This window comes from Lotus japonicus, chromosome 1 (assembly GCF_012489685.1).
Source record: "Lotus japonicus ecotype B-129 chromosome 1, LjGifu_v1.2".
NCBI lineage: Eukaryota > Viridiplantae > Streptophyta > Magnoliopsida > Fabales > Fabaceae > Lotus > Lotus japonicus.
The window spans coordinates 90711865-90724980 of NC_080041.1; the positions used below are offsets into that span (position 1 = coordinate 90711865).

Below are 13116 nucleotides of genomic sequence, written 5' to 3' on the forward strand. Positions count from 1 at the left end.
ATGTATGATGTTGTATTCTTTAGCCCCTACTGCCTAAGACACCGGCTGACAGACGGTTGGTTCAAGTGGTACATGTTTGATTCTCTTGAAACAATGTCTCGGATTCAAGTCTTTACGTATGAAAAAAACTTCGCTGACAGAATTAGCCCTATAAAAATGTGGATGTCCAGAGCTCGACTCAAATATGACCGAGTAAAGAGCAAACTAAGTGCTATAAAGTTTTCGTTATGCACGAGGTTCAGGGAGAGACCGGATCCATTTTAGAATCTAATGTAGACAGTCTTATTTTACATTTTTACAAGAGATTGATTTCATGACTCGAACATGTGATCGTAAAGTCACACGACAACAATGTTGGAGAGGATATTAGTATTAGATAAAAAAAAACCTATAGTCTAAGACAGAAATGGAATCTGCTTTTCATATCACAGCCATTTTGTCTTTTTTCACCGAAATCTCTGCAATCAAATGCAAACTGCATATTTAATTGGTAGTCCTAGAAAACTTTGACCCTCACAACTGTCTGGAAGCAAAAGGATGGAATTACCATCAAAAACCTGCCAGGTTCTTTGTATGTTTAAAGCTATGTAGTATAAATTGTTGTGATCCCTTAAGAAAAATTTCTAAGCTGGGTCCCACTCCCCAATGCCTCCAAAGTCTGGCTCATCTCACAATTTCAAATGAGTTGGTGATCACTTTTGGTTCTTTCTGCACTACCTTTCCTATCCAATAAAAAACCACACTAAACTATCTATTTATTCTTCATTTTCTAGTTCAAAGGGTGCAAACGTGAGTATGGAACCCCCATCATCCTCTCGCCACCTGGCAAAGGTAGGACATTGATCTGTACCTCTATAACATTATATTTGCATCCGTCTGTATTTCATTTGAATCAATTCTGACACCTAAAAGTTACTCATAAAAGCTTTTCATAGAGTTGATGTAACATTCAGAATCAAATGCTGAAGTATTTGCAAACATACACATAAAAGTGTGATACAGATACAAACTTGCAATATCTTAAATGAATCATCTTAATGTATTTGGTTTATGCTAAGTATAGAAATAAGCAACATCATAGAGATTTCCTAGCTTGCCCTTTTAGCTCTTTTTAACTACTGGCCTTTCATTATGTGGAGATTGTTCATGTGGGGGCTCAGTTGTATGATCTTAACCATAATCTTCATGTTGATCCTGATCCATTGATTAGGTGACATTGAAATGCTGGTATTCTTATTATCGCCGTTGTAATTATAGTGGTTTTTCTTGGTATTTAATGCTCTATAATGAACACTCTCCTCCTTTAGCATGCCTATAAAAAGTCACGGATGTTCGATCCTTGGAAAAGTTTATGCTTAATGTCATGTTCATTTATGAGCATAGCAACCAGCAGGGAATTACATTCTGAAATACCAATGGGAAAAATGAAGTCATTTTTTGAGTTGTGATCATCACCCTGTGAAGAATTTAAGGCATGTGCAATTGGCAGGCTAATCTACAAGTAATAGCAACTAAATTTAGCTATAAGATGGCTGCATTATAGGAGAGGAGTGCTTGTCAACCATGTTAATTATATAAAACACTTATATTATTATTATTTGGTATAAGGAAGATTGGTACAGATATGTATGTATGTTTGGATACATGTGGTTAATTACCGTTGTAGACAAATACTCTTACTTTGAGATAAAAAGTGAATAAAACTCTTCTTATGAATTGAGATTAAAATTCATTCACATTAAACTCAATTGATATTCAAATACGTGTGTGAAGAGAAGATATGTGACAAAAGCATGAAAATTAGAAATCTTGGGAAATAGGTGAAAGAAAGGAAAATAAAAACAAAAATTTCTTCACAATTACATCTTTCATATAAAAGGAATGGATTGTTTTTTGTATAATTCATTGGATGACAGTCAATTATCTGACCAATTCTGATTAATAAGTTAGTCATGCAATTATCAACCGATAGATCATTGTTAATTAGCTTAGGATAGGCATCTATTCTAATTCTTAAGGGAATAATGCAATATTAGCGACAATGGTCACGTTATACACTTGATAAGTGTTGCGGGTAATTGTATCTTGCAAGTTTCACTTTGTTTAAGTTAGTGAATGATGAGAGAGTTAAAAACTATATATAAACTCAAGTTCATTGATATAACTTATGCTTATGCATTAGTATCTAGCAGGGTCGGCCCAACACACAATGAGGCCTAAAGCGAACTTTAAAGTGATGACTTTTTATCTAATTTTTTTTATTTAACATGTCTTATTTACAAAAATATGGGGCATTTTCTTTTTATTTGAGGCCTTATTTATAAAAATATGAGGCCTTTTTTTACTTATTAAAATTTATTTTTTTGAGACCTAAAGCCCTTGCTTGGGTCGCTTGGCCCTTGGGCCGACCCTGATATCTAGTACCTGAAAATACTTTAATTTTGTTTTTTTATGCTCTTTTTAAAGTATTGCGAGCTTCAATTTAAATATTTATTTAAAAGAGTGTGAGTCTACAAACGGTAATCATTAAAGTGAAATTTGTGTTGTAAAAATTTGCACATACTGTTATTTTTTAACGATCAATTAAACAACGATTGTGATTTTTCTTTGCTGTAAATTAAATAGAGCGCCAATCACATTTGCTGAGAGGGAAAACCAATCAAAGGAAAACAGTCAAAACACTAACCTTGCTGATGACTCATGAAACCGCATATATAAGTTTCATCTATATATTGGTAATTCGTTTCATGAAGCACTATTCCTTTATAGATCTATCTACAATCTCATGATTTCAGTGTTCTCTTTAACTCACGTGGAACTATAGAATATGATTAATTCGTAAAGTTTTCTACACTCGAGTTTGAAAATTAGAAGACGCAATGCTTCCTCCAAGCCCATGACTTCTTTGCCTTTCTCCCAGCAGCAGCCACCCTATTCCCTATGCATGGCACCAAATGATTAAAGGTGCAAGTCAATGAGTACCTTCATCACAAGATTTTTACGTGCATTTTTTTTTTGACTATATAATGAATCAAATATGATTTATCGTTGTTTCGTTTATTAATATAGATTATAGTATACATGCAATATAAACATATTTTTTGAACTTTCCCAAATACTGATACACTCAAAATACACTTTGGTGTCACGATATTGACTTTTATGGTAGGTTTTTTTTTTGGAAGACTTTTATCATAGTTTTAAACCTCATAAAATAATAATTAAAAAAATATAAAACACATTTTATGATGATTTAAAACCGTTAAAAAAATTAAAGTTGGTGTTGTTGGTATCAAAAACTATTTTGCAATTCATGAAACATTAATTTTCAAATATATAGAGATAAATTTACCATTGATAATACTTTACTGTTATGTGAAATCAGCCAAATCAATTTGTTTTTACAAACAAGTATTTTTATGATATTTGGCGAAAATAACAAATTAAAATGCTTTAAATATTTAAAATTACAAGTGGAACATATTAAAATGAAATAAAAATTGATGTTGTTTTTTTAAAATAAAAAGAATTGGACAAAACTATGTTTTCCAGAGATTACTATTTTTTAAAAAGATCGAATATTTAAAAATCAACTCAAAAAAACAAAAATATGCATCAAAGTAAATGGGAGACCAAATAAAGTAACTTTTACACGTCAATTAACCTATTCACTTTAATCTAAAAAATTACCCGATATAACAAAAATGTCCCCATCTAGCTTTGCTGTAATCTCACACAGTTTCAATGATTTTGGTCCATGCTTACAAGGAATGCGATTCCCTCACTTGGCTATTAGAGCTTAAGTGTTTTGTAGGCATTCTTGCAACTTGGGTGCATGTATTGTTCTCTTTCAAGCAATGATATAATAAAATGAACAAAATAAAGAAATATAATGACAGACTCTATATTATACTTTTCGATCGTTTTCCATTTCCCAATTACTAGCAACTAATATCATCGTCCGTCGATCTTAGTCTATTGATTGGAGCAACTTTATTATTCTTTTTTACATGACATAAGGATTAAGGAACCTCTCATTTTCAGGTTTAATTTAAGGTTTTATAGTTTTGTAGGTTAAGAAAGATCTTCGCATGATTTAGACAAACTCGTTTTATTTAGAATTTTATGTCATTATCTAGTAAGAAAAGGGGACTATATTTAGCTAAAGATACATTAACTACCATTACAAAGAAACAATTAATCAAAGTAGGATTTTTTGTTTTTATATACATTGTTTTTCTTTCTTTCTTTGTCACCGTTTAATCAGGTATATATTTGGCTTCATTTAGATGACGGCTCTCTCTTTTGCTTACTATGAATATTCATGTGAATCTTACAATAATTAACTAGCATTTTGTGGTTAGTGGTTTACTGATTCGTGCGAGCATCTAAAGAATTTGTCACTGCTACCAAAAGTGGATGTCACTGGCTATAATGTGATTTATTTGTTGTAAATGAATAGGCTTGATCGTGATGAAATCACTTTCCTTAAAGTATTTCAAGCACTCTCTGAATTCGTCTTAGAGTTTGGACGCAAGAATACCCAGGATAATCAGTCTTGCTTCGAGTTTGCACAAGACTAATGAAAACTCGAAATGTAAGCGAAGTGTTTTCTGAAAAACAGAGGATATGATTGTGAATGATGAATTCTGAATATGCACTGTATTTATAGGCAAAAACAGAACAATGTATAAGGTTGCGACCCTTCATAAATTGTATCTGTTAGCACCAGATATGTCTGTTACCAATAGTTGCAAAAATCCGAATTCAAAAACGAGCAAAACAAACGGACGGTACGGCAACCGCGTTGCCGTCGCCGTCGATGCGTCGTGTGTCGTGCCGTCTACAAGCCGCCACTAGCGCCTCTACGCCCACGCCACCGGCGAGGGGTGGTGTGAATGGAACATGTGACATAAAAGCTTGGGACCACCAAACCATGCACATGTGACACTATATCCTCTCTTTGTCTCTTTGTTGAATGGTTGACATTTAATGATATATAAATGCTTTGAAAAGTTGCTCCACTTTCTATGTGGGACTTCATTCAAATCCATTCAATGCAACACATTTGTCATTTTGGAACACTATGTAATTATTACTCCTTGAGTAAATATTACAACATTATTCTCACAAACAATCGAACCTCCAACCACATATAGTTAAATAAGATGAGCAACTATCACACTAATATACACTTCGTGATTTTCTTGTATAAAAATTGTTAATTCTTACAATAATTAAATTTATAATATTTTTATAATTGTCTTGGTTTTAAACATTGTATAAGTTTATTTGTTCAGGTTCCGTCGTCGAAGTTTGCAGGGTCCCTTAATTACCATTAAGCTATGCTTTCTTACGATGGATCTTGAATTCATATCTATTTATTCTGGGGCAGATTGTTTGTAGCTTTTTTCAGTGGTAGGAATAGTCTGCTGAGTTCTTCCTATTTAACTTTCTTATTCAAGATTTTATTTTGATTTCTTCTAAATATAATCATGTTAAGGTTGATCTTTGCCGATGGGTGAATGATATTGTTCCCTCAAATCTCTTGAGTTATGTATACTATGACATTTTTGCCTCTAAGCCGGTTTCGTTTTAATTTTATTGAATCATCCTTTAAGAAAAAAAAAACCATTAAGCCTTCTTTTTATCAAATAGTATTGAATAGGTAGATATTTTTTCCTACATTAAATTATATGAACTCGATCAATTAACCCATCGGCAATTTCTTCAATTTCTGCAATTTCTTCTTAATTGAATGAAGGCTATTTTCAAAAAAAAAAATCAATTAACAATTTATTTTCTTTCAAACAAAAATTAACAATTTATTTATAAATACGAGAAAATTGAGTGAAAAAATTAATGGCATAGATATAAGAAAATTGACTCGGGTTTTATTATCCCTCTGATCAACCACCCCAACAAAGACTGACCTATTCATCATGTCACTTTACTACTCGCCCATACATCTATCTAGTTTGGTCCCTTCACTCCCTTGTCTCTGTTTGTAATATAATATTTATTTAAAATTATTGACGAATAAGTGACCCTTAACAAAAGAACGATGCTGGCTTTTTTAGCCATTGTTTATAACTTTATGAACAATATTAATATATGTTGACATCGAAACTATACGTAATATTATGCTATTTTATAAGGTTATATCTGCTTTTCTCAATTATCGAGAATGTTAAACCTTCCATTTGAATAAAATTTGTTCGTTCTTCTTTTTCCCCATTGCTGTAACTTAGATCTTTTAAAGTTAAACCAATCCAATCCCGTTGTAGCTGTCGGGTACTTTGTGCACCTTAGTTAGGATTAGGGTAATGATTGGACCTTAATTTATTTTTTGTTTTCTTCATATAGCGAATATTGGAGCGTCTTAGGTCCCGTCTACGTCGGGGAAAACGATTTGGAGCTTCATTGATGTTAACATTCATAAGTAGGTCGCAACATTATGTAAGTCGGTAACAATCCTAGCTCGCCTACAAGTTGTATAAGTCGCAATGGTGATCGTTGTGGGGTAACTCGACCTAGCTGTATAGGTCGATCGACCTTGATATATGGTACTTGGTAACTCGGCTACATGTATGTATAGATTGTGGTGGCGATGTGGGGTAACTCGGTCTAGGTAGTTGTATAGGTCGGCCTTGATGTATGATAATCACTTTGTTCCCATATATCTGTAACTTTAAGGTTTTTGCACGCATTAAGATGTTGTATGAATATTCTTGTTTTTGTTAACATTTAATCTAACTTCCTAATATATCCTCTATCTCTCCTATAAATTTGGACACTTCAATGTTCCTTTCAACATTATAAACCATATTAAGTTAAGGGTTTAGTTGGTAAAACATGATTAATGCTCTCTTAAAATTAAAAAGTGACAGATAAATAGAAACGAAACAACTCTCAAAATAGTGACAAATATTAAGGAATTGAAGGAGTACTTGGTAGTTGACTACCTGCTTTGTATAGGTCGCGATAGCGTTGTGAGGTAACTCGACCTAATATGAATCAGTTATAATGTATAGGGTAATAGGGTAACTCAGCCTAGTATAAGTCAACAAGAAACCAAGAATGTATATGAGATAACTTAGCCTAGTATAAGTCAAGCTTGAATGTTTCAACCTAGTATGAGTCGGCCAGGATATATGGGATAACTCACCCACTGCGTAAGTCATAGATCGTGTACAATGATGAGCCGCACACCAGAACAATTATATCATCTAACTGACATATGCATGTCAACCATACAAAAACTAAATAAATCACTAGCAACATTTTCAATCTTTAAATCATACTAAACCCCGTGACACATGTTAAAGACAACAAAAATTCATACTTTTTAAATATGTCCCGTTAAAGATAAAATCCTTTTTGAACGGTAGATTGAAATAATTATCATATCAAAACTATTATAATTTTTAAAAAATAATGATATATTTTTAAAGTAAAGAAAAGAAATCTTTAAAATGATTATTGTATATATAGTTTATATCCTTGACTAAAAGTGCACACATGCTTGTGTTCGGGGAGGTAAACTAATTGATTTAATTTGAAATTAAAAGAAAATAAAACTTATTAATGCATGTATGAAACTCAGAGAAGAAAGTGACAAATTAAGGAGGTGAAGCAAGGTTAGCTAGCACGAGGAGCGGCTGAAAATGAATAGACGGTGGTGTGAGAAAACCGCGGCAGTTTTCCTCCTACCTCCCCGACACAAAGCGGTTTCCGGTATTGGTTTATGTGCTCCATTGTTTCGAGAAGATTCAGTTTTCAGTGACAGCCCACAATATCTCATATGGAATTCTGGTCTCTTGCCAAAACCACCAATCTTTATTTCTTCAATCATCTCCCACTTTTGTCTGCTAGTACTTGCTTTCTTTGTTTGTTTGTTAAAGAACCACGAGTCATATATCTAAACTAGAGTTAACATTAACCGTGATGTAAAATAAACATCCTTTTATGGAAAAATTTATTATAGTCATCTAAAAAGTGGTGTAAGGTTGCACTTTTGCCTTTTGACCTGGTACATCAGGTTTTTTGTATTTTTTATATTTTTGAAAATTAAAATAGTTAATATACTCCCTCCGTCCCTAATTATAAGCTAAATTTTTAAAAATTACACTTATTAAGAAAACCATAATTGATGCATTGGTTTTTGACAAAATGATACAACCTTCCATCTTTACCCCTATTTAAGACAAAACTTTCTAATCATTATACTTAATGGTGCTCCACTATCAATTTATTGCCATCCCACTGAAATTAGAGAACGAGAACTTGAAGCTATCAATATGGATGCTTTAGAAAAAAAGAAGAAGATCAATGGGTGAAACGTATCCAATTTTTGAGAACAATTAAATTCTAGAATTGGATTTGAATTAAAACAGTGGAATCACTTACAGTGACTATAATTTTGTTTTTAAAAAACCTGCCCACCTTACTAATGAATAATGAGACAGAGGAGGCACAAAAGAAACAAAAATATCTCAAGATTGAGTGCTTGAAGAAAGGACACAGGTTTTTTTTAATAAGCAAAAAGTATATTGATAAAGCACAAGGGGTGCTCAACCCATATACAAAGAAGAAAATTAGCAGATTTGAACAAATCTACTGATAAGAGTTAAAAAAGTACGCACAAAATCTAACCCATTGAAGCACAAAAGTACGCACAAAATCTAACTCATATGGAGTTTTCTTCTCCATTGAAGCTTCAAAGAATTTTTTCTCCATTGCCTATGAAAAAAGGATAACTTGCAAAGCACAGGGGAGAAAAAAAGAATAATACTCCCTCGAGGGAGTGAAAGATGTGAATTTATTAAGCAGGTCCATTCTCCATAAGTTTAGTACAGAAGACTAAGAGTTCAAAAGGCAAAGTGTAACATTAAAAGAGTTAGTTGGGTAGTAGGAGGAAAGAGAATATAAAAGTGGGTTTTAATTTCAAAATGTTGGAATTGTAAAACCAATAAATTCAAGGGTAAATATGGAAAGAAATTTAGCTTTTGCAAGTTTAGCTTATATTTAGTGACAAAAAAAGTTCCAACTTTAGCTTATAATTAGGGACGGAGGGAGTATTATATAATTATTAAGTAAATAGTTAGAGAATGATTAGGGTTCATTTAAGATTAACCCATGTGGTAAATAAGTAAGGTAAATATGAGAAGTAAAAAAAAATTAAATTAGTTAAAAAAAATTTTAACCACCATTAATGTTAAACCTTCTCCAACTTTCCATTATTCAGAAATTAACCCCCAAATCCCAAAATTCTTAAATCAAAAAATATCCATATTCGACACTGAAAGGAAAAGTAATCGAAATCCCAAATCAAAGAAAAAATCACAAACACCAAAAGAATCCAAGGGTAGAAATTCAAACACAAGCAACCACAAACAACGTGCAATCGGATTCGAATAGACACAACAAAAGCTAAAAAAAAAAATACACAAATTAAACAGATAAAATATCATTCAACAAACGATGAACCAGAAAGACAGCTTTGAAATCTTATTTCTTTACAATTTGTTTCGTATTGTTCTTGTTGTAGCAACAATCTTTCTCAAATGCTATCTCATTCCACAGGTAGCAATTGAAATTCAAGGACCACGCAAAAATGTAGATCCAAGACCAAGAAAAGAAAAAACCCAAAATCAACAACCCAAAAAACTCAAATGCAGATCTGAAGAAGAAGCCACCAGTAGCCACCTCCCTTCCTCCAGATCTGCAGAAGCACCAGATCTGCAGGTATGGCTGAGGTCCTTGATGCTTCCACTACCAGATCTTGATCTCACCGCAACACAACCGCTGAGAAACGAAGAGGACACGACCCAGGAAGGAGAACCACCGCACCGCTCCTCGCTGTTGCGTCTCGTGCCGCCTCGACAATAACCTTGTGCGGCCAGCGCCGCAACATTTGAACCCACCCCACTCCACCTCCACATAGATCTGAAACTAGAAGTGGAGGAAGGAGATGGAAGGCGTCGGGGAGAGGAAGACGATGTTGTGGTCGTCGGCAGTGGAGGTGGTTCATCTCCATGGAAAGAGGTGCTAAGGATGTCGCGCGACTAGGAGAGAGGGTGAGACTGAGAGTTGTGGTCGGCGGCTATGGATGGAAGGCATCTTGTGTTAGGGTTTTTGAGAAAGAACGTTCACCTCGATCATCATCCTCAACCCACCACCTCCTCTATGATCTGGGCAAAAGCTTCAAACTTGGTTGAGGGGTTCCAACTGGATCTTGGCATGGAGGTTGAAGATGATGATGATGATGGGTCAGGGGTTCTGAATCATATTTAGGGTTGGGTGAATTGGGATTTTTTTTAACGTAGAATTGGATTTGTTACTAAGGTAATTTGTTAATGATTAATGTTTTACTTAAAAAATATTAATTTTTTTTACTAAACAAGTAACTCAAGAAGTTACCACACTCACTTAACTATAATCATTCACTAACTATTTCCCTAATTATATCATAATATATTAAATTTTTTATTTTTAAAAAATACAAATTACCTGCTAAACTTTCTATTGCAGGTCAAAAAGTACATGCATAACCTTACACAAGTTTTTAGATGTGCATGCTAAATTCCTCCTCCTTTTATCGTAGATATTGGCAAATGGTAATTGACTAAGCATAGCATGGTAAGTAATTAAATTTCTTAAGAAATTAAGAAAAATTTATTATGGTCATCTAAAAACTTGTGTACAGTTACACCAAGCCATTTTGACCTACTATAACAGGTTTTAAAAAATATCAAAATAAATATTTTCTTAATTAAACATTTATCTTTAATTAATTAAAAAAAATTATCTTAATCTTAATTTGTTCCTCTTCTCTCTCCCTCTTCATCTCTTTTCTCTCCACCAAACACCACCACCAGATCCTGTAAACACCCAGAAACAACATTTCAATTTTTCTGAATCTTAAGACAAGAACCTAAGTTTGTACCTTTCAGCTTCACTTTTGCAATCAAATCAAAATGACAAAAATCTCACAACACAGAAAGAGAACAGATACATTGTTTCAGAAATTGGATGATAAAATTCGATTACAATAAAAATTCAGTAGGAAGTGATTTTTCCAAAAACAGCAAATCGAGTTCAAGAAAAATGTTGAAGATAATCAAGATATGAGTCTCCTCCTCCCCGCGCTGTAACTCGTCATCTGGGGAACCAGATTTTCGTTGATTCAGAGGAAGGAAGTGGTGAAAAAGCTGAAGAAAAAATATGAAGAGATTCATATGAGAACCAAACCTGCGTGGAGGAGGCAAAAGCCCTCAACGAAAGCCTTCAACGTCTGGATCGATTTGAAGCTTCTATGGATGTAAGTTTGAAAAGTTTGAAGCTTTTATCTCCCTCTTAGGATGACGAAGGGTGTCAAGAAGGACCAACCAACGCCACAAGGTCTCAGATCTGGGTTCCATCCTCTCAGATCCGAGTTCATCATCGTCGGAGAAGATGCGCTGGTGGTTGATGACGGCGGTTGTGTGAACGAACACCACCACGAGGAGAAGAGGTTCCAACCCTCAGTTCTTCTCCGGCGACTTCACCGCTGTTCACCGGTGGTGGTGATGGTGGTGGGTGGGTTCTGGGTGATGGTGGTGGAGGGGAGAGAGGTTGGTGATTAGTGCTATTATTATTGTAATTTTTTTTTTTTAAACCTGTAAAACCTGCTACTATAGGTTAAAAGTGCATGGTGTAACCATGCACAAGTTTTTAGAGGACCATGATAAATTCCTCCAAGAAATTAGTACAAAGTTTAATATGCAGGTTGTGTATAAACATTTTGAGGTGTAAGACGAAAATATTATGAGTATTTGTATTGTCAGTATTATATGCACATGGTTGATCTATCACGTTTTTAGTTATTAAACTTGTTTTTATAATATTTTTTTTATGAATGGTTCAAAAAATTAGTTTTTCAATTTTTTTCTTCGGACTTTTAAAATTAAATTCATACTTTCTATTTGACATTCTTTTCTCGCAAAGAATAAGAATAAAAAATATAAATAAAATGATGAATAATAGACTTGTAACGCAATGAGTGAAACAATGAGAGATTTTACAACACTTTGATATCAAAGCGTCTCATTTGGTAATTCACTTCTAAGTAGAAACAATGAAAATTTTCTTTATTTAGAGAATAAACAACAATTAGTGAAAACAAACTTTTTCAATACTATAGATATAAAAATCATAAAAGATTATTTTTTATGAGTAAACACAAATTAATCAATTTTGAAAATGTAAAAATAAAGATATTTTATTTATTAGATTTTTGGAAAATATAAATTTGCTAATAGAAAACACTCTACTATTAATAGTTGTCAAATGTGTACTTTCCTATTTCAATGTTGCATTGTCCACAGTTATTAATATAACCTAATTTTTTATTAGGGTTAAATGTGTTCTCCGTCCCTGAACTTTGAGCGAGATCTGATTTCTGTCCCTTGCCGGAAAATCTTCCTAGCGCCATCCTCAAACTCAATTGTTTGTACGGAAACCGTCATTGCCACCGATATAACTCCGGCAGCCGTGCACGTGGCATGGCCACGTCATTTAATGAAATGACATGGCATTTAAATAAAAATAATTTTTTGTTTTTTAAATTTCTCCTCAAGTATTTTTAATAATAAAAATAAAAATAAATTACATGTCAGATTAATAAAAATAAAAACCTATTAACATATCTAATCCTAATCTAATTAACAAAATCAATTCCCCCCAAATTAACTCCAATTCCCCCAAATTAACCCAAATCCTAAATCACCATCAAACACTTCAAAGTTCAAACCATAAAAGAAATCATCATCATCTTCGTTCTTCTTCTTCAGAAAAAGAAAGAAATCACTTATCTTCTCCTTCTTCCTCTTACTCTTCCACATTTCTCATCTTCTCTGAATCACCCAACAAGTTCAACACACTCAAAATCAAACCTTTTCTTAAAACCATGGCAAGTTCCACTCTCTTCTTCTCTATCTCAGCGACGGAGGACGGAGATCCGGCGTCGCCACGCCACCACTGTCTTCCCTTCTCTAGGACTGCTCTTCTTCATCTTCTTTGCTGAGAGAACCTATTTTGTGTCTGGTTTTTGTGGAGAACCTCTCTTCCTCGTTC

At 33.5% G+C, this 13116-nt stretch overlaps 1 long non-coding RNA gene across 1 annotated transcript; it reads right to left on the reverse strand.

Annotated features, from left to right (window-relative positions):
* Positions 1-11001: 11001 nt before the first annotated feature.
* LOC130727685 (uncharacterized) lies at positions 11002-11846 on the reverse strand. Its single transcript, XR_009015422.1, has 2 exons — positions 11254-11846; positions 11002-11164 (listed from the first exon to the last, which is right to left on the reverse strand). It is a non-coding gene; the product is annotated as an uncharacterized LOC130727685 (long non-coding RNA).
* Positions 11847-13116: the final 1270 nt, after the last annotated feature.